This window comes from Vulpes lagopus, chromosome 13, assembly GCF_018345385.1.
Source record: "Vulpes lagopus strain Blue_001 chromosome 13, ASM1834538v1, whole genome shotgun sequence".
In the NCBI taxonomy this organism is placed as follows: domain Eukaryota; kingdom Metazoa; phylum Chordata; class Mammalia; order Carnivora; family Canidae; genus Vulpes; species Vulpes lagopus.
The window spans coordinates 45,405,504-45,425,908 of record NC_054836.1 but is presented as its reverse complement, the minus strand read 5'-3'; the positions used below and the strand labels follow the sequence as shown (position 1 = coordinate 45,425,908).

The following is a 20,405-nucleotide window of genomic DNA, read 5'->3' as shown; positions in this document are numbered from 1 at the left end:
GGGCAGTTGGAAAGTAATTACAGCAGAATGTAGTATAGAAACTCTTATTCCTACTCCCCAGCACAGCTGATTGCTCTGTGAACCAGAAATGATTCTCAAAACGTTCCTTGTTTTAGTTGATACTCATCTTTAAGAAATGAACCTTACTAGATGATAACACACGGAGAATCTGTGAGACTGAGTAGGTGCAACAACAAAACATCCAGCCCAGAAAAGAAATAAGATCTCAGTAGTAATTTGTGTAGAAGCTGAAGTTAAAAAAAAATTACTGGAGCTCTTGTAATTCTAGTTCTTGATAATAGTCACTTGTGGATGAAAGAACTGCAAAGGAAGGTACAAAGACTTCTGTCTGCTTGAGAAATTTCTCAAAACGAATGAAAAAGGATCCATCTTATTTCCACTGGGGCATCAAGTTATAGCTTGGAACAGTTTATTTTTCTCAGGCTACTTCAAATCTAAACTTGTTTTTAAAAGCAAGCTCAATGAAAGATTAGATAAATAACTGGACAATGTTTTTTACACTCTGGTAACCTAAACATTTCAAATTCCTCCCTAACTTTTTACTAACATAAATCTCTAATTCCAGGGAAGGTGAAATATCCTCAAAGTTTAAACATTACTGTGAATTATTCACATTTACCTCCATTTCCATCTTACACTTTTTTGGCAATAAAAAGCCAGGTTTCATCCAAACTATGGTACTATGACTCTCTTCCAATTGTAAAACAACTTGGACTAACCCCAGCTCTACTGCCTTTGAAGATGGAACATAGCAGCCCTGCCCAACACTTTCTTTTCTCTGCTTTCTTACCTTCTATACATGTTGTGCTACCCTTTCTCAAACCACACCTTTATAAACAGAGAGGAAACATGAAGCTGTCTGCCTATAATTAAGCTATGAAAACAATTTGTAAATGGAGTCAAACACAAAAGAGGAATAGTTGGTAAGGCAAGAAAACATCAGGGAGAAAGAGTAAAGGTCTCTCTGACAGAGAGAAGGGAGACCCAGAGCAGGGGATGAGCAGCTCTGTGGGAATGCCACAGGGGAATAAAGGAATGGAGGGAAAGATAGAGGAAGATGAAGGGCACACAAAAGGCAGAGAGGGAATGAGGATGGTCAGCCTACAGCACAACCTAATGTCAGAACATTTGGAAATGTAACAGGGTGGCTAGGAGAGAAGAGAATACACCAGGCTGATGGGACCATTCCATTTACATCATGGTCCAGGGTGTCTGAAACAATCTCACTTGACCTTGGTCCTCACAACTCTGAGTAGCTAAAACTCTATGCCCTCATGCCCAAGGAAAACACCCACCCAGCTCCTGAGTAACTTACTTAAAACTTTTGAATCTCTATTTCCTCATATGCAAAATGGAAATAATATCTTCCTAACAAATGATTGTTGCGAGTAAATACATTATTATATACATCTTATTAAAGCACCAGAGACAAAAGTCATGCTTGGTAATGGGTAATTTCTATAATAAATGATATGAAGATTGATTGATCCAAGGTCAGACTGATCAAGTTTTGGGAATATAGGCGAGGTTTGGTGGGGTGAGGTCTGGAGCCAAAGACCAAGAAAGAATTCTTGAGATGTCTTGGCGCAAAATGGTGGTTTTATTAAAGCATGGGGACAGGACCCACGGCAGGAGGAGCTGCTGCCCCAGGCCTGTGAGGGGTGGCTGATTATACACCTGGGAGTTGGGAGGGGTTTGAGGATAGCATACTAAGGAATTTTGGAAGCAAGGTTTCCAGGATCTTGAGGGGGCTAGCTATTGTTGGGAAAATGTCACTTATTACTGTCTAATAAAACCTGAGTCATGAGACCGTTCAGATGTATACTGGTGGGTCATGTGCTTGGAGGATGATTGCCAACACATATCTTGGGGCTTTAGAGATAAAGGGAAATTTCTAAAGGAATTCTTATATGTTAAAGTAGACTTATAGGCTCCTGAGGGTGGGACTAAGATTGCCTTTTGCCCTTAGCAAAGTATGAACACCAAGGCAGTTGAGTACGAAGAGGAATCTCCCTTTGCCTGTTTCAAGGACTTTTCAATGTGCTGCCCAGGCTCATGCCTTGTCCTCAGCTAGCCCTGTGTTCCCCCATCAAGACAAGTCAATGACCCTGTTAGCAGTAGAACCTCCCATGCCACGGGCATTTTCCACCAACGCACACTGTGGTTATGGAGAGAAGGACATAGGCAGAAATTGAAGTGGCTTCAAAGCAGTACAAGGATACCAGGTGAAAACTTGCAGTACAGATAATACAGATGACTAAAGATCCAGAATATGGGTTCCGAGAGGTGAAAAACTGGATGCAACTTTTGCACAGGAATATGAGAGAGGACCACGATGAAGAGAAAGAATTAGGGACTTTTTATGATAGTTGAATAATAATTACATTAGTATAATATTTGAGTATTTATTATGTGCTAGTCATAGTGCTACTTCTTTACATGTTTGCTCATTTTCAGCAATCTAACATGCTGGTTACTAGTATCTCATTTTACAGGTGATGAAATGAAGCTCAAAAAATTGACTTGCTCAAGGTCACACATATTGTGAGTGAGAGAATCTGTGATATGCTGACTCCAAAATCCAAGTCTTACACCATTCCATTATCTGGTTTTCTCTGACAGACAGAAAAGACACAATGGGATTGTCAATTACTGTTTGAAGAGTAAGAGCTTTAGATTGGCAAAACAGGATCATGGTGTGTACCTTACATCCTCAAAACCCACCATCCCCACCTCTTGCTCAAAAGAAAAGTGAAGGGGTTGGGAAAATGACTGAGGTTTCATCTCAGCAAAAAAGAAATTAGCATCGAAGTAACTTGAAGAGCCACCACTAAGATCCTTAGGCATTTTTAAAAGACCCTAGACTGTAGAAAAATAATTTAGAGCTAATGGATGCTTCTATATAATTATAATTACAAAGGAGAGGAAGTGGCTCAATAGAGTAGGTAGGATTTATAATTAGAAAGACGTGAAATAGTAAAGTGGAAGATAATGCCTTTTCCAACCACACTGAGGAAAATATAAAATCAGTCTTCTACAAGTTGGGAGTATCAGAGGAGTTCATAGATGAAAAATTTTAATTACAACAAAAATAAAAATGGTTAAAAATGATCATAAAATATCTTTCTCATGATGCTAGACAGTGGCAGAACATTAAACATTTACATGAAGATCTGTTTTCCAAATTTAGCAGAACTGTGCTAGGGAACTCTGACAAAGCCCTGAGTGCAAACTCCCACAGAAACAAAACTCTAGGGCAATCTCATATATGTATAATATGCTAAAACCTAAATTAAGACGGCAAGCCAAAGAATGATATTTTTTAAAAGCAACAACAAAGAAAAACTTATTCCAGGACCGCAAAATTATTTGATCAATGTAATTATTCAAACCTATATATCAGAAAGGAATCACAACAGAGGATAATATTCAACATACACTTCTGATTTAAGAAGACACCTAGTGAACTAAAGAAGAACTATCTGAAATTCGTAGGCAACATCAAATTTATGAGTAAAGCAGATAAAGACATTCGAGGTTAGATAAAGACATGAGTCAAGATAAAGATGAGGATCTTGGCCATCTATCACTACTATTGTTTAACATGGTTCTAGAAATTCAAGGCAATTCAATAAGAAAAGAGGAAAAGAATGTATGTATTAGAAAAGAGATTAAATGATCATAATTTCTGGATGATGTAATTACATACCTAAAATATTTCCAATAATAAGAAATAAAACCTATCTGAATAGGTGGAAGACATATGTGTCTGTGTGTGTGTCTTTCTCTCCATATATATACACAATGTATTTATAAAAATATATATTTATCAAATATATACATACCTATACATAAAATCTTCCACCTATCCAAATAAATTTTATTTCATATTCTTGGAATATATATTTGATCATTGCCCTTTGCATTAACAATATTCAACTAGAAATGTAATGGAGGAATTATTTTCTTCAAAAGGATACCAAATAAATACTTAAATAATAAATGCTATACTATTATGACAATTACAATAGCATTGCTACCAATGTCAGAATAAATGGAAAGGAAAATGGAATAGCATCTGAGATAGTCCCATTTATATAATGATATTTAGTATATTTTACAAGTGTATTACAGATTAGTGGCAAATGATGTATTATCCAATAAACTGTGCTGGAATTTGGGTAAAATATTGGGAAAAAACAAAAGGTAGATATACCAAATAAATTTCAGATGGTTAAAATAGGTTAGGTAAAAATGTAAGACGAAAAAGTAAAAAACCAAGTATTTTGGACTCAATAGAGAAAAAAATGAATAGATTTGACTATCCCAAGGAAGTCATGTTAAAAACAAAAAATCCAAAATTAAATTACCTTAAGCAAAATTAAAACAAAACTAAAATCTCAACTAAAATTTGTAACATATATTAAAGAAAATGACTTAATTTCTTTTTTAAAAAGAGTTTATTTATTTATTCATGAGAGACACACAGAGAGAGGCAGAGACAAAAGCAGAGGGAGAAGCAGGCTCCCTGTGGGGAATCCAAGGAGGGACTCATCCCGGGACCTCAGGATCATGACCTGAGCCAAAGGCAGATGCTTAACCACTGAGCCACCCAGGTGCTGCTAAGTTAATTTCTTTTTGGTACCAAGTGCTCTTCAATCAATAATAAACAGTGATATTCTGATTGACAGAAACATGGAAAAGCATGAGGAAGTAATTTACAGAAGGAAAAATACAAGAGGTTAATACCTAATAGTAGTAATGCAAATTATTTCAAAGTTACCAAAAAATGGCTACATGTATTTTTAAATGCAGCCTTATTAATAGCAGATATACAATTAAAATTCCACTTCCTACTTTGATAACAACAAAAATAAAAATCACTGATGTCAAGGAGGCACCAAAAAGTCACTGGTGAATTTTTAAATCAAGAAGAAATTCTCAGAGAGCAAGCCAAAAACAGAAGCACGTTCTTCAATTCTAGGCCTATACTCTAGAATAATCAAAGACCAGCACAATATCCTCACAGATGTTGGTCACAGCAGTATTTATAAAAATTAAAAAATAAAACTATCTAAATGTCCAATATCAGGGTTACAATACCCATATACTTTGTTACACACCTCTCACTCTAAAGATCTTGCAGGTAATTTCTTCAACAAGCTCTGGTTTTCCACACTCCTTTGCTCTTATTTAAATTATGCCCTCTGCCAGGAATATCCTCCTCTAATTTCCTTTAAATTCATGTTCTTTATGAATCAGTTTAAAGAATAATAATAGTAACCATGATAATAAGTATAGAGATGATAATAATGATAACAGTAGGTTAACATTTATCACGAACTTTCAAGAACCAATTATTATTCTTTCAAGAACCAATTATCATACTCAGTGACAAAATGGGCATTTACAATGCATCTTCAAAACATTTCCCTTTAACGGGAAACTTAGCTTTACAGAATCCAAACATTAAAAGGCTTAAAAAAAATCGATTTTGTTGTCATCATAGGACAAAAGAGAGTAGGGAAATCCATTCATACTTCAGGACCTTCTCCTCCAGGAACTAGCATTGTTATATTATTTCCATTTAGCAAAATTTGATCTAATTTAGTGATCCTTCTTCCTTCCGGTGTGATTTCAAACTCAGTGACATCCTCCAGTACCATATTGACAAAGTCATCAAATCCCAATTAAATGTTATATAATAACATTTAATACTGGTAACAACCCTACGAGGTAATGCTTTTATTATTTCTGCTGTAGAGAGAATAAAACTAAGGGATAAAGGGGTTAAATCACTAACCTAAGGTCACATAGTTAGTTAGATGGCACTATGATACAAACCCAACCAAAAATGTGGCTCTAAGTCCATGCTCTTAGCATTTGGCCTCTCCAAGCCACCTCACCCATAAAATTTCCTCCTGCCCCAAGCCCAGAGTCAGGCCTTAGCTCTCAAATCCCCTATATATTTCCTGTGAAATCCCTCTGAGAGCACTTTCACACAAGATTTGGCATCTTTATTTGTGCATCTCCTGCACCAACTCTGAGGACTATATCTTACTTGGGTTTATATATCACACAATTAAGCACAATCACTGGAACAATGGTTTTCAGTATATGTTTACCCAATAAATAAAAACAAAATGTATGTATAAGAAAATTAGAGAAACTGAGCATTAAGGATCAAAGGAAAGAACTTTATATTTTAAAGAGGGAGTCAAGGACCAAGGATGGATTGATGGATGTACCTATCAACCTACCTACTTATCTATCAGATGTGGGCTGATACCAGAGTATTAACTACATGACCAAAACAAAATCAAGAAGAGGGAGACAGGGAAGAAAAGAAATCAACACTAAGCATTTACCACTTGTCAGAACCTGTGCTATGCTTTCATATAAGGTATGTCATGAAGTAGCCAAAAAAGGTATTTCCTTACTGGTGGGTCTGCAGGGCCCTTCTGAGTTTACAAAACTGGTAAAGGATAGTCTGAGGAAAAGACAGATTTCTGTTTTCACTGCCAAGTGGGACAAACTGTAGATACCAGCATAATGATACAAGAAGGTATATCTAACATAATTTTTAAAATAAGGAGGGTGGGAGGGACAGGCCACCATATTACTAAGACATGGCCTGGCAGGTCTGCTCCAAATGCTGGAACCTATGGCAGAGGCATGAATAGGTGAGGTATGGAGCTCCCACCAATAGGACAAACACACTGCAGCATTCGTAACAGGAACCATTCAACAAGGCAACACACGGATAGGAAGGATGTGCACTAAGTTTAAATTTTAAAAAGTATTTGCTTGCCCAAATCCCCACATTCTTTTTAAGTCCATGTAAATATATAATTTGTCACATCAACCCCTGACTGCTTCAAGATGTCCCATGCTAAATATTTACATGAATGAAATTGAAATGAGCAGCAGCAGGTGAGTAGAAATTGAACCTAAAGGAACAAAGGTGTCCAGAAATGTGGACCCTGCATCAGGCTCATAAAAAATATGTTTTGTAGAAATAAAGTATAAATATGAAAAGAGGGCAAGGGCCACATCCCTCTTCCATTTAAAAGCCTGCAATGGCTCCACTTAGCTTTTAAGGCTGAAGCTCTCACAATCTGGCTTCATCTGGCCTTCACATTAGCTTTTGCCCAGCCTCCCTGGATGGGTACCACCTCTCACCACAGCTCCATTGCTCTACACAGGTTCCTGGGATGCATCCCTCTGTACTGTGCCCCTGTGCCTTTGTGACGGGTATGACTTTTCCTCCTCCTTGTTGGCCTAAACTCCTAGCTATTTTCCCAAAATGCACTCAAATGTGTGACAGGCCTGCCTTTCCTGGCCCCTGACTCTGACTGTACTTGACTCAGGGACTTAAGGTCAATCAATATTTGACAAAGTAAAAAGGGATTGGAAACCAAGGAAAACAAGGACAAGTCTCAATTTTACATCAAATCTTATGAAAAAGAAAGAAGAAGAAACAACCATGATGTTCAGCAAAGGCTCTCTGGCTCACTGATGCCTGAAAGTGTGTAAAACAATTGGAAGAAAAATTGTCCAGAGAATATAAAAAAAAAAGAGAGTGAGAAGGAAAGGTAAAAACAAGAGTATATTAATCTATTAAGAAACTGATAGTGAATATTTCTGAAAATTGCATGTGTGTATGTGCATGCATTTAAATTCATGTGAGTGAAAAACAAACTGAAATAGTATATGCTATGTATATTATGGCTTTTATTTTCTAAAAACCCTGTAGGGGTAAAATGAGATTGTATAAATGATTTTGGAAAGGTTAGAATATCATATAAATGTTAGTGACTATCATCATTCTGGAACCAGTAAAGGTTTGCCCTTTGCCCTAAAACTCCCAGATAAACCCTCCTGGCAGGTGATACTCATAACTTTCATGAAAACAAAACCAGTCATATATCAGCTGGGCCCTGTTTGTTACTACTGAGGGCTGTTCAGGTAAGTAGATTTAGCCAAAGTCTCTGAGTCAGTTACAACAATTGGTTCTTTATGTGATATCTATTTGTCAAGCAGAGATACAGTTAGACAGGCTATAAAACAAACCTCTGTTTTTACAGGAACAAAACAAGGCTGAGGTAAAGTAGCTTTTTATGTACAAGAAAATAGGTTAATGTGCCAGGGCATGATATTTGTAGATAAATTAAAGACTTAGGACATAATGTGACCTTCTATTTTGCCAGTGAGAAGAACTTACTCTACTATTATTAATTCTACCAGAAACACTACTTATTTTTTAAACTAATGTGCTTTATAGGTAGTCTTTCCCTCAAAATTGAGTAAAAAATATCTTGGCATAAAATGGTCATTTTAGGACTGAAGAAATGGTCTTTCTCACATACACAACATTCAGTAAATTGTAGACAAAACATTTTCTCTGGAGGCTATGGTCAATGGCTGGTTATATGAAACAATTTGGCATGGCTACTCACCAGAGTTAAAAAAAAACAATCTTTACTTTTCCCAAAGGTTCTATCCTGAACAACATGGTTTATAATGCAGAGGGGCTGAAACCTCTAACCCTTCAAGTTACTGAATCTTGGATCTCAGTGATATTCATGGAAACCCCCAGCCTATAAAAACTGAGAAAATAGAGGTTATCCTAGCATCCTGGCTCAATCCATCTCCCTATATATGTTTGAACTGGAATGATTTCTGTTATATCCCTTTCAGCTATTTCTAGAAGAGACAGTTTTATCTGTGAAAAAAAATTTTCCCCTGGTGAAATTATCCTTTAACAACCTCCCAGGACACTCTCTGGTTCAGTCTCTTGTAGGATTCTTTGATGTTTTCTCTGATCTCTTATGAGCAGCATATGGGTATCCATCACTTAAAAAAGAAAAACAAAGTCTCATCTGGGACCATAATGAATAGCAATCATTCTGCATCCAAATAAGCAATCTTACTTCCTGATTACTACCTAACTTCATTTCTGCCCAACTTCCATGAACTTACTTCTCAAGTGCCTACAACTGTATTTTGTGGATGCCAAATACGCACATTAAAAAATTGTCCATTTCTTCCATGGTCTCTGCTAGGCAACGTCCCATGATTAACATTCTGTTCTCAAAGGATCATCCAGTAAACCTGTCATCAATTGACCACACCACCTGGATGAACTGAGCTTCAAAACAGAAAACTGTCCGTGTACTAAGAAGAGCATAGCACTGGAGTTAGACCCGCCAGCCTTCAGCTGGAGCTCCACAGCTGTAGTTCTTAGGTGAAGCATCTACACAGTGGAAGCCTCTGTTCTGTCATCTATAAAGTGGGGGAACAAGAGAACCTATCTCATGGATTTTTGAAAAGACTGAATGAGACAACTACATAAGGGCAGGCCAGGCCTACAAAAATGGTCAACAAATGTTAGTGACTATTATTTTTATTATCATAAATCAATTAGTTAAAACTACATGACCATTAAATAAAACTTTTCACTGCACTTATGGTGTTCCAATTTCGAGTACTGTCACACAAAATAATGTTCTTCATTAAGAATATACCAGCTATGGAACAAACACTACAGACTACCTTTTTTGGTTATTGTTCTGTCCCATATGAATGAAATTCATCCAGTTGAACATAAACTGCTCAGTTTAAAATTTTTAAACAAACATTTGCCTTAGACATAGACTGAAGAGGTTGAGGGAATTGGGTAATTCTCTAATCTGTCTTGAAAAGCTTGGCTGACATTTTATTTTATTTTATTTTTTTTACCACCATCAAAAGTTCTGGGCAGCTCACTAACACTCTATTGAAATGGGTTCTGAAATCTGGTTGTTGTCCAGGTCATCTCATAATTCAACTTCTCTTCATCTCTGATCATTAAAATGACAGGTAATATCCCAGCCACTGTTGAAACTCTTTTAAGTTTGAGGCTCAAATTGATGGAAAACAAACCTCAGTACCTCAAGACAAGGCTTCCAAAGAGTATAATAAATATATTCAAACTCTTAACAATTTAGAAAATAAATTTCCCTTGCATGACACAAATAAATAAGACCAACTTGAGATAGTGAATGGCTTGGTGACCCTAAGACCTGGCAATATTGGGAGTAAGACAAACATACTGTCCTGTTCCATCTCAGATAGAATAGGGTCTTTTGTTCTGGCTCCTTTTCAGCTCATAATGAAGTGTTTCAGGGGATGAAGTGGTTAGTCTTTGGAGGCCCCTGAAGGACAGGATGAGTTCCAAGCTAAACACTGAAAAGGATGGCCCCTCAAAATTTTCCCACTTTTATTAGGGATTTCAAATAGAAATATCCAACACTAAGATTTTCAAGCTGTTAGGACTTTGGGCCAAAGAGTGAGCTTTAGCCTTCTGAACATGAAGAAACAGACAGCCGTGCAGACTGGTGGGAAAGCAGAGCCGACAAAAGGCGGCGGCCTAAAGCTAGGCTGAATTGTCTCCTTTGAACATTGAGGATTTTCATGTTCTGGTACATTTAATGCATACTTCCTTCAGGCTTTACTCCAATGCTTCATACTACATTTTGCATATGCTTTTTCTCTGCTAAGTATATTCTGAATCCAGATGGAAGACCATTTCCCTTTGTCCCAGATGTAGGAAATATGAAAGCTTATACACTGATATGGGATAGATTTTAACAGCTCATGAATCTCAGAATATGGCTGTGATGATTCCTTCCTAAAAGGCAAGGCAACATAAAAACAGAAATTCCTACCTGATACCCTGTTAATATTTTGTTGCAGGCTGTGGCATAAGAGATTGTGCAAGGTAAGTGGTAACACGCTCTACTTCCTATGTGATTTCTGGCCTGTCTTTCAGAACTTGCCAAAACTAACCTTTACTTTTTTAGCAGAGTTCTCTACCAAAAAGAGAGAGAGAGAGAGAAGGGAGAGAGAGAGAGAGAGAGAGAGAGAGAGAGAGAGAAGCGTAAAACTGGTCTTAAAGGGCCAGCGCAAGCAGATAACTGACTACCTGTGGCAAAAAAGAGGCCATCCCTGACACAGTCTTGCTCCATCTAGACCACAGTTGAACAATTATTATTTCTGGGCTTCAGAACACATCCTGTCCTGCATAAAGAGTATGAGTATCAGTCCAATGCTGGGCAAACTGAAATCTCTAAGTCTTACTTTTCTCCATACAGTGGTGGTAACTTCCCTCCTTAGTTCAGTGTTGATGTGGAAATCAAACTAGTGACTTATGTGAAAGCGCTATAATAATACAAAGTTACTATAAATAATGGTAATAAAAATAAAGTGATAGGGCAAAGATATATTAGAATCAAGCTTTAAGCCTTCTCAGAAATGGGAACATTTCTATAAGGCTTTCAGAATATTGAACTGTTTCATAGTGATTGAATCCAGGAGAGCATGACTCTTATTTACTTTCTAAAAAGCTAAAAGGAATACTGAGCCAACAGAAAGCACGTAGCATCAATTCCTCTCTGTCCTCCTCTACTTGGGAGAGGTTGGAATACCTATTTTTAAATCTTTTTTTTTTTTTTTTAAGCCAAATATTTACCAGCCTGAAGTCCTGGACTTAACAGTGACTAATCAACCAATTGACAGCCCTGTTCAAGTCAGATAAGGTTACACAACAGGAGAAGCCAGATAAGCATTCTCCTTTTAATAGAGAGATCACTTCTCTTAATTAAGAGTAGGAAACAAACCCAAGCTGTAACTTCAAAAAACGGAGTTTAATGGTGCATATTTTAAATTTGAAAATGATAATCAACTGCCAAAAGAAAAGAAAAAATAGCTCAAAAATGTCTTTTCACATTTTCTTCTTGTCTTTCTACCTCTTTCAAAATATAACTCCTTCTGGGCAGCCCAGGTGGCTCAGTGGTCTAGCACCTCCTTCAGCCCAGGGCCTGATCCTGGAGACCCGGGATCAAGTCCCACGTTGGACTCCCTGCATGGAGCCTGCTTCTCCCTCTGCCTGTGTCTCTGTCTCTGTCCCTGTCTCTTTCTCTCTCAGTGTTCTCTTATGATCAAATAAATAAAATCTTTTAAAATATATATATAACTCCTCCTAAAACTATACATAATCCCAATGACTCCCAGTACAATACATATTCTTCCCTATATCAGAAACTACATATATACATACTACATATATACAGAGAGAATATATATATATATGCACTGTCAGGACCTGATCATATAATTTAGTAGACCAGACTTCTGAAGAAGTATGTGACCTTGAAAGAATTCCTTCACTTTGCTGGGCCTTGTTTTCTTCATCTGATATTGTGCCTACCTCACTGGATGATGTAAGTAGTCCATGCTTTAATATTTATAATGTGTTTAGAAACATGTCTGGCACACAGTAAGCACTACATAGATATTTGTTGCGCACCACTGACACAGAGTTGACACAAAGCAAGAGGCAAAGATCGCAGCTAAAACTGGAGCTTAAAGATTAATTTTGAAAACAAGTTCTTCAGCTTTTTCTTACAATTACAATTTGAAAAAAGCTTTCCAACTTCGTTCTAGTGTTTGATTTTTATAAAAGAAAAGATGATGTCGTGTTGGTGGGAGGTGAATGTGGTCAGGCATTTGGAGACCGGGGCTCTAGCTGTAGCTCACTGCTAAACAGCTACGGGATATTGCGCAAACAAGACTTTGGACATGGAACCACACATACACCATGGAGGAGCTGTCCAAGGCCACTTTCTGCTTTAATATGCTACGAGTGAATGGCCTGAAAGCAAACAACATCATTACTGCCAGATGCTAGCAACTAAAACCATCAAGCTAAGTGCAAATAGCTTTGTACACGCAAACTGGAAACAAGTACATAGCCAACCTTCAATTATTTAGGAGTTAATGCTCTCATACCTTGCTTTTCTATTCCTTGGCTATCTGCATCTTGACTCTTCGTTGTTCATTACCACCCTTACCAGGGGTAGATGAGGGATAAAATAAGGTAGAACAAATCAATCAAGGTTTACCCTAATAGTTTTATCCAAAGTATTTGTGTTTGTTTTTAAGAGGAAATCCTAGAGCATGTTTGTTGCTCTTATTTACAAAAAGTTTTATTTAAAATAATTTTAGACTTGCAGAGAAAGTTGAGGAAAAATACTATGAGTTCCCATATACTCTTTACCTGTATAACATCTTCTACAACCACATACAATTATCAAAACCAGGAAGCTAACACTGGTATAATACTGTTAACTAGTTAACCTATAGGTTTTATTCAAATTTCACCAGTTTTTCCATAAATGTCTCTTATTTTTTCCAGGATACAATCTGGAATTCCAGATTGCATTTAGTCATTCCAACTCCTTTGTCTCCTCTCATTGGTGAGAAGTCCTCAGTCTCCTGTAACCCTGAAAATATACTGCTGCTTTCTGGAATGTTTTTCAATTTGGTTTGTGTGAGGTTTCTTCATGGAGATGTGTGCTTTTGTTAAGAATACCACAGAAGCAACGTTTGTGCACTTCTGAGCACTTCATATCAGGGATACATGACATTAATATGTCTTATTACAAGTAATGTTGACAATGATCATTTGGTTAAAGTGTGTCTTCCGTTTTTCTCTGCTGTTAAGTAATATTTTTCTCTTTTTAATTAATAAATATATTGGGAGATACTTTAAGACTATACAGATATCCTGTTTCTCAAACTTTTCCTTACCAGTGTTGGCATCCAGTGATAGAGCTCACTTATAGTAATTATTGTGGTGTTTGTCTAATGGTGATTTTGAATATTCTCTCATTTTTACTGCAAGGAAGATCTATCCATTCTCATTTATTTATTCAATATATTACTTAGTTCAATATGGATTCGTGGATATTTATTTAATTCTATGGGTTATAATCCAATACTATCATTATTTATTTTGTTGCTCAAAATTGTTCCAGCTTTGGCCATTCGAAGCTCCTTGAAACTGTCTTTTAAACATGCTTTCAGACTTTCTGGCACAGTAAGATGTTCTAGGCTCACCTCCTGTTTTCTGCCTTTGATCTAGAATCAACTACTTCTCCAAAGAGCTTTGGTTCCTTTTTAGGTTGTTCAAGTTATAAAAATTTATGGATTTCTTGTCTTGTAGAAGGAGCTATTGCTGTTTATTTTTAACGTAAAAATCCTTTGCATTCAGATGTATCTTGAATTTTGAGAAATGGTTTTTCAGTCACAGGACAATACTTTACATTAAAGAAGAAAAGCAGAAAATAAAGCTATTTTTAAAGATAAGCGTGCATTGCCTATAGAATTGGGCTTATTCCTTTTATTAAAGATAGAATACCTGGAATGCTCACTCTGCTAGTATGTCTTCAATTCTAGGCCCTTCTAACAGACAGAGCAAGGAAATATGAGGTATACTAACCACGCAAACATGCATGCACACACATACACAGATCTTATTTTTGTACTTACATATATATATATACATCTATATATGAATAAAACCATGAGTTCAAACTGCTACTAGTGATTTCAGTCAAATTATACAGTTCCAGAAATCAAATAATATTAATAAAAGGGTTCTTAGAATTGTCTCCTCCTCTTCCCTGCTATCCTGTTTCCATGTCCTCTCTTCTTTCCCATTTACCATGACTTCCTCCCTTACCATTCACTCCCTATAGGTAACCAAATCTTTTTAGTTTTTGATTTATCCTTCCTGTTTTCTTTTGCACAAATGAGCAGACACATGTATATTTTCTTATACTCCTTCCGTCTTAATCTGAGGGAAGACTACTGTAATACCATACTATATTTTACTTTTCATTAATAGTGCAATACTGTTCAACATATTTTGAAGGTAAGCTCTCACATGAAATTAGGAGATTCTGAAACTGAGGGAAGATATGATAAATGATGACACTGGCAAAACCTCCATGGAAACAGTAAGGAACAGTCACAGTAATTCATTTACACACTTCATTCAAGAAATACTTTTCAAGCATATGCTATATTCCAGGAACTACTACCAAGTTTCAACTTCTTTAACCTTTAGGAACTTACAGTCTAGAGATAAAAGTTGAAAATAAAAAGGAATTCTAACACACTTGGGTGAGTGCTATGATGCGGTAAGCTACGGGCCTACATAAGAAAAACACAAAACCTTGACTTGGTGAATGGGAGGAAGGAAGTGGGGATGCTAGCAGGAGCTTCTGGAAGAGATATCACGCAAGCCAATATATGAAGGTCAATTAGGAACTGGCTAGACAAAAGGCATTCCAAAGAGGGAGCCATATGTAAACGTTTATATAAAGAGAAAATGAAGCTTGCTCCTGTCATGGAGTAGGAAATAAAGCTAGAAAAGAAGGCACTATGAGATCATTAGGTGATGCAGGGCCTGCTACCATGGTAAGGAATTTGGACTTAATCCTAGGAATAATGGGAGCTGCTAAAGTTAAAGATTTCAGCTAAGAGTTTCTTCCTACATGTTCTTAAATGTAGAAAATGTATTGAAGAAGAAAGACTAGCAGAATAGAGAAGAGGCTACTGTAACAAAGCAAATCTAGCAAGAGCAGTAGCCTAGAACAGGCTAGAGGCAGTGATGACAGAGAGCAAAGGCTTAAGACAAGAGATTTTATGCATTAATGTGACTATCCTGGGCAACAAAATAGGGGGCAGTATTAATCTGAGATACAAAGTACAAATTGAAAAGGGCTTGGGTTACGGTGGGATGTGGATGATGATGATTTCAGTCTCTGAACATGTGAGCCTAAGATGCATATGTCACATTCAAGCAAAGAAGGCCAACAAGTGGCTGGATATATGGACCTAGAGCTTGGGAGAGATATGGTGAGGATACAAATCTGGAAGTCATTAGTATACAAAAAGAGACTAATGACAGAAAATAAAATCAGCCAGTAAGAAAAAAGAGAGGCAAGGACAGAACCTGAGTATCAACTTTTCAGGCTAGGGAGAGGAAGAGAAGTTCACAAAGGAGGCTGAGAAGGAACAGCCAACAAGATGAGACAACCAGGAGAGAGTAGGATCACGGAATTTAGGGAAGATTACCTGACCACACTCAGTCAGTGGTACCAAATGCTGCTCTCAAGATCCAGAAAGTTAACAAGAAAGATGGTTTCAGAGAAATTTGACTTTGAAAGACAGAAAAAGAAATGTCAACAGCTATTTTTTTAAATTTTTTTTTTAAATTTATTTATGATAGTCACAGAGAGAGAGAGAGAGAGAGAGGCAGAGACACAGGCAGAGGGAGAAGCAGGCTCCATGCACCGGGAGCCTGATGTGGGATTCGATCCCGGGTCTCTAGGATCGCGCCCTGGGCCAAAGGCAGGCACCAAACCGCTGCGCCACCCAGGGATCCCAATGTCAACAGCTATTGAGAGTCCTGGGATCCAAGGAAACATATATGTAACATTAAATGTACATACTTACAACAGAAGAAGGGAGATACTTTGCTGAATTTGAACACTGCTGGGAAAAAGGAATGAATTGATATATTTTCAAGTTCAATAAAGAACACTATCATCAGATGGAAAGAAAAGCATAAATATAGGGTCTTAGGTAGGTGCACCCTAAGTACTTAATTGAGAACTGACCGGATCTGACTTTGGGATCCCTTAAGTAACACACATCTAATTAAATCTACTTCAGTATGACATCAGGCTTCCACTCTGAAGGGGAACAGAATCTGAGTACAACCCCTGCCTCTTTTTCCTAATATAGTCCTTACTATCCCACTGAACCACTACCTGGAAGAAACATACATCCAGAGGAAATTTAGTTCCTCATATAGTTATTTTCTTCTGTTCTTAAATTGTAGCTGTTTATACTCTTAACATAAAGGATCTAATATTTATTATAAATTTTCTTTGGGAAAATATGTCTCTAATTTGTCAATGTAAATTCTTCTTCAATGAAATTTTAAGCCAATTTAGAATCTTTCATTTGAAAGTTTTGTCTTTATATTAATAACATATGTATTTTATAACTTTTTGGCAAAAACGTACTGTATACATATAGTAATGACTCACTAATTCACCTTGTTAAAAAAGAAAAAGATAGCACTCTGATAATATCCAGAGCTATAAAAATAGCAAACAATGGTTTAAATTTGAACAGCACTAATTCTTTTCTCTCAACCTTCCAAATCATAGATACTACTTAGAAACAAACAAACAAACAAACAAAACAGACCAAGACTTCTTTAATTTTTAGGTCACAAGGTCATTATTAGAAATCCTTGGTTCTTGGGGAACCTGGGCAGTTCAGTCAATTAAGTGTCTGACTATTGATTTTGGCTCAGGTCACAATCTTGGAGTCATGAGATTGAGTCCGCGGTGGGCTCCACACAGCACGTGGAGCCTACTTAAGATTCTCTCTCTCTATGCCCCTCCCACCCCTGCTCACATGTGTGCATTCTGTCTCACTAAAAAAGAAGAAGAAAGAAGAAAGAAGAAAGAAGAAGAAGAAGAAGAAGAAGAAGAAGAAAAAGGAGGAGGAGGAGGAGGAGGAGGAGGAGGAGAAGGAGAGGGAGAAGAAGAAGAAGAGGAAGAAGAAGAAAGAAGAAGAAGAAAGAAGAAAGAAGAAAGAAGAAAGAAGAAAGAAGAAGAAGAAGAAGAAGAAGAAGAAGAAGAAGAAGAAGAAGAAAAAGAAAAATGTTTGGTACTCTTCAGTTAATGGGAACTTTAAGGCTGAGGTTATTCTCAAAATTTACTCTCTTCCAGGAAATAACTTAGTATGAGAATTTTTAAAATATGTATGTATTTTGTAATATGGATACTTTATAATACAATATATAAAAATATATATTTCATAATGTGTATATGTCATGTAATATACATTATACACATATTATAGCTCATAGATGTATAGTAACACACACACACATGCACATTGCAATATATATGTATATAAAATTTGCAATGTGAGATCTTTCAAAATTAGCAAAAGTACAGACATCTTTTACAAAACAGCATTACAACTTATCTACACCATTTCTTGATCACCATCCTAACATTATGCCAACATCTTAATAATAATGAGAACCAAGGTTTCTCAACAGTATATATCAAAACTGTATCTATATGTATATGTGATTGTGTAAAGCATAAAGTGGAGTCTGTGACCCATAAAGCAGAAATCAACAGAATCCCTGTCTAAAGGAAACAAACTTAAATAGACACTGGAGAAAAAAACTGGTCCAGATGTTATCTGCAGACCACACTCCCTGTGCTTTTTTCCAGCAATAAATAAGTGATCCAAATCAGATCCAGGGACACAGTCCCTTCCATTTCCTACCTTGTACCTGTATAAACAAATACTCTATAGCTGCTGTCTAGGAAGTGTTCTGATTTATTTATAGCAATAGTTTACTGTCATACTTAAAACAGATACCTCATCTGGGGAACTGATAGTCTTAATGTTTTGTATTGATCTGGGCTCTGCTTTTGACCCTATGTGGATACTGACTGCTATGCAAGTCTCCACGTCAGCCCTGAAGAGGCTGTTAAAACTTAAGTGATGACATGCATGCTCTTCCTCCTTCAACCAACCTGGCAGCTTTGAACTAAATATAGAATTTAAAATAATCTCTGCTATCTTCATGTAACATGAGAAAAACAAAAATGACAGGGGAGCAAGAGAAAGAACAGAAGAAAACAAAGTGTCAAATAACATCCTTCCGTTGAGTACAAGAGACTAGTGAGGAAGAAGTCATTAGTTAGCACTGATGCATTTCCTGCCAGCTCACTAATGTTTTAGTCAGTAAAGAGGTTCTACTTTATTTCTCTTTAAGTCACATTTTCCTGAAACTCTACCAGGCAACTTCTATGACAGGACCTGGCTCCTTCACATCACGTAGGCAAACACAGTAACAGGTCAGACACAAAGGCTCAAAGTCAGAGGGCTTAGAAAGCAGGGTAGGTCAGAAGTTCCATGTTGAACTACCTCAAACACAGGTAGGACAGAGGAAAAGGGGATTTACTGGGCATCTACTCAGAGACAGAGATGAGGTTCAGCTCCTTTAGTATGTTTTCTTTTTCTTTCTTTTTCTTTTTTTTTTTTTTTTGATATTTCAGAACCCTTGTGAATTAGGAATTATAAGCATCATTTTAGAAATGATGCTGGTGCCAATGATCTACAATTATTAGGTAGAATCTGGATTTAAATAGGTTCTCCCAATACCAACCTTTAAGCTGCTTCCACTTGTCCACGTAGCCTCACCCATCACACAATGCAAATATTACCCTCTGATGTTATAGCTATACCGCAGTTTCACAGCCAGAGATCCTCAAGCGTTAGTTCCAAAAAATTAGTACAAATCATTCTTTACCTCAAAAAGAGAGATTATCTCCCAGCAATGAGTTCAGTTTTTGGAGAAACAGGCTGGATCTGCTTTCAATCTCAAATGCCTGGTAAGGCAACACAGAAATATTTGTGAGATTGTTATTCTCATCATAGAATGAGCACACATTATATTTTCACCTCTTTTCCAGAAGAAATTGATCAGGGCTTTAAAGTAACAGCCAAGAATTTCTTTATGTAATCTTCTGTGGCAGTTTTAGAACATCTGACGCAAAAAGGAATAAATCATTTTCCATCATAATAATCATAATAAAACAAAAAAATCATCATGAACTGAGTGTTTCCCCTGGGGCAGGTCCTATGCTGTGTTCCTTGCTTTATCCCAATCAGTCCTCACAAAGCTGCTATTGTATCAGTTGAGAAGACAGAGACTCAGAAGGGTTAAATTAAAATCAATTAAAAAAAATCACAAGGCCAATCTAAAAAACAAAACATATGAAGAAACAAAACAAAACACACATATGGATCAAGGTCCACATCAGGCTCTGTGTTCAGTCTACTTCAGATTCTCTCTCCCATTCACTCACTCACTCTCTCAAATGAACACATAAAATCTTAAAAAAAAAAATTAAAGATAAAAAAATAAGTCCCTGGGATATAATGTACAGCATAAGAAATATAGTCAATAATATTATAATAACTTTCTGTGGGGACAGATGGTAACTAGAGCTATCACGGTGATGATTTTGTAATATATAAAATAATTAAGTCATTCACCTAAAGCTAACATAATGTTACCTGTCAATTATAATTCAATAAAAAATAAAGAAAAAAAAAACACATGGCAAATAAGTGACAGACTAGAATACAAATCCATGTCAGCCTACCTCAATATATCATGCTCCAAAAACACATCACTTTCAACTAATTATATGTTTCTTGCTTTATATTAAAATGCCTTCCAATATTAAAATTCAAGGAGTGTTATAGGTGAGAATTACAAATACGGTGAGAGGAATACAGAGTGGATAGTGTAAGAATAGATCCATAGCAGATAAGTTACACTATAATGTAACTTATAATACATATACATTATAATGTATAATGCATTTGTAAGATGCAAATGAAAAGGATCTTTCTCTCTCCCCCTACCTCCTTCTCTCTCT

The 20,405-nt window shown here is 36.6% G+C and overlaps 1 protein-coding gene across 13 annotated transcripts in view; it reads right to left on the bottom strand.

The window, feature by feature from the left end:
• The window catches only part of BBS9 (Bardet-Biedl syndrome 9), a 444,745-nt gene that overhangs the window by 18,078 nt on the left and 406,262 nt on the right, over window positions 1–20,405 (bottom strand). The window contains exon 23 of one of the 13 annotated variants that reach the window (XR_005983466.1): window positions 19,268–19,346. The exons of the other annotated variants lie outside the window; for them this stretch is intronic. The gene's annotated coding sequence lies outside the window, so the exon portion shown is untranslated. The remainder of the gene's footprint in view (window positions 1–19,267; window positions 19,347–20,405) is intronic. 13 annotated transcript variants of the gene reach the window in all.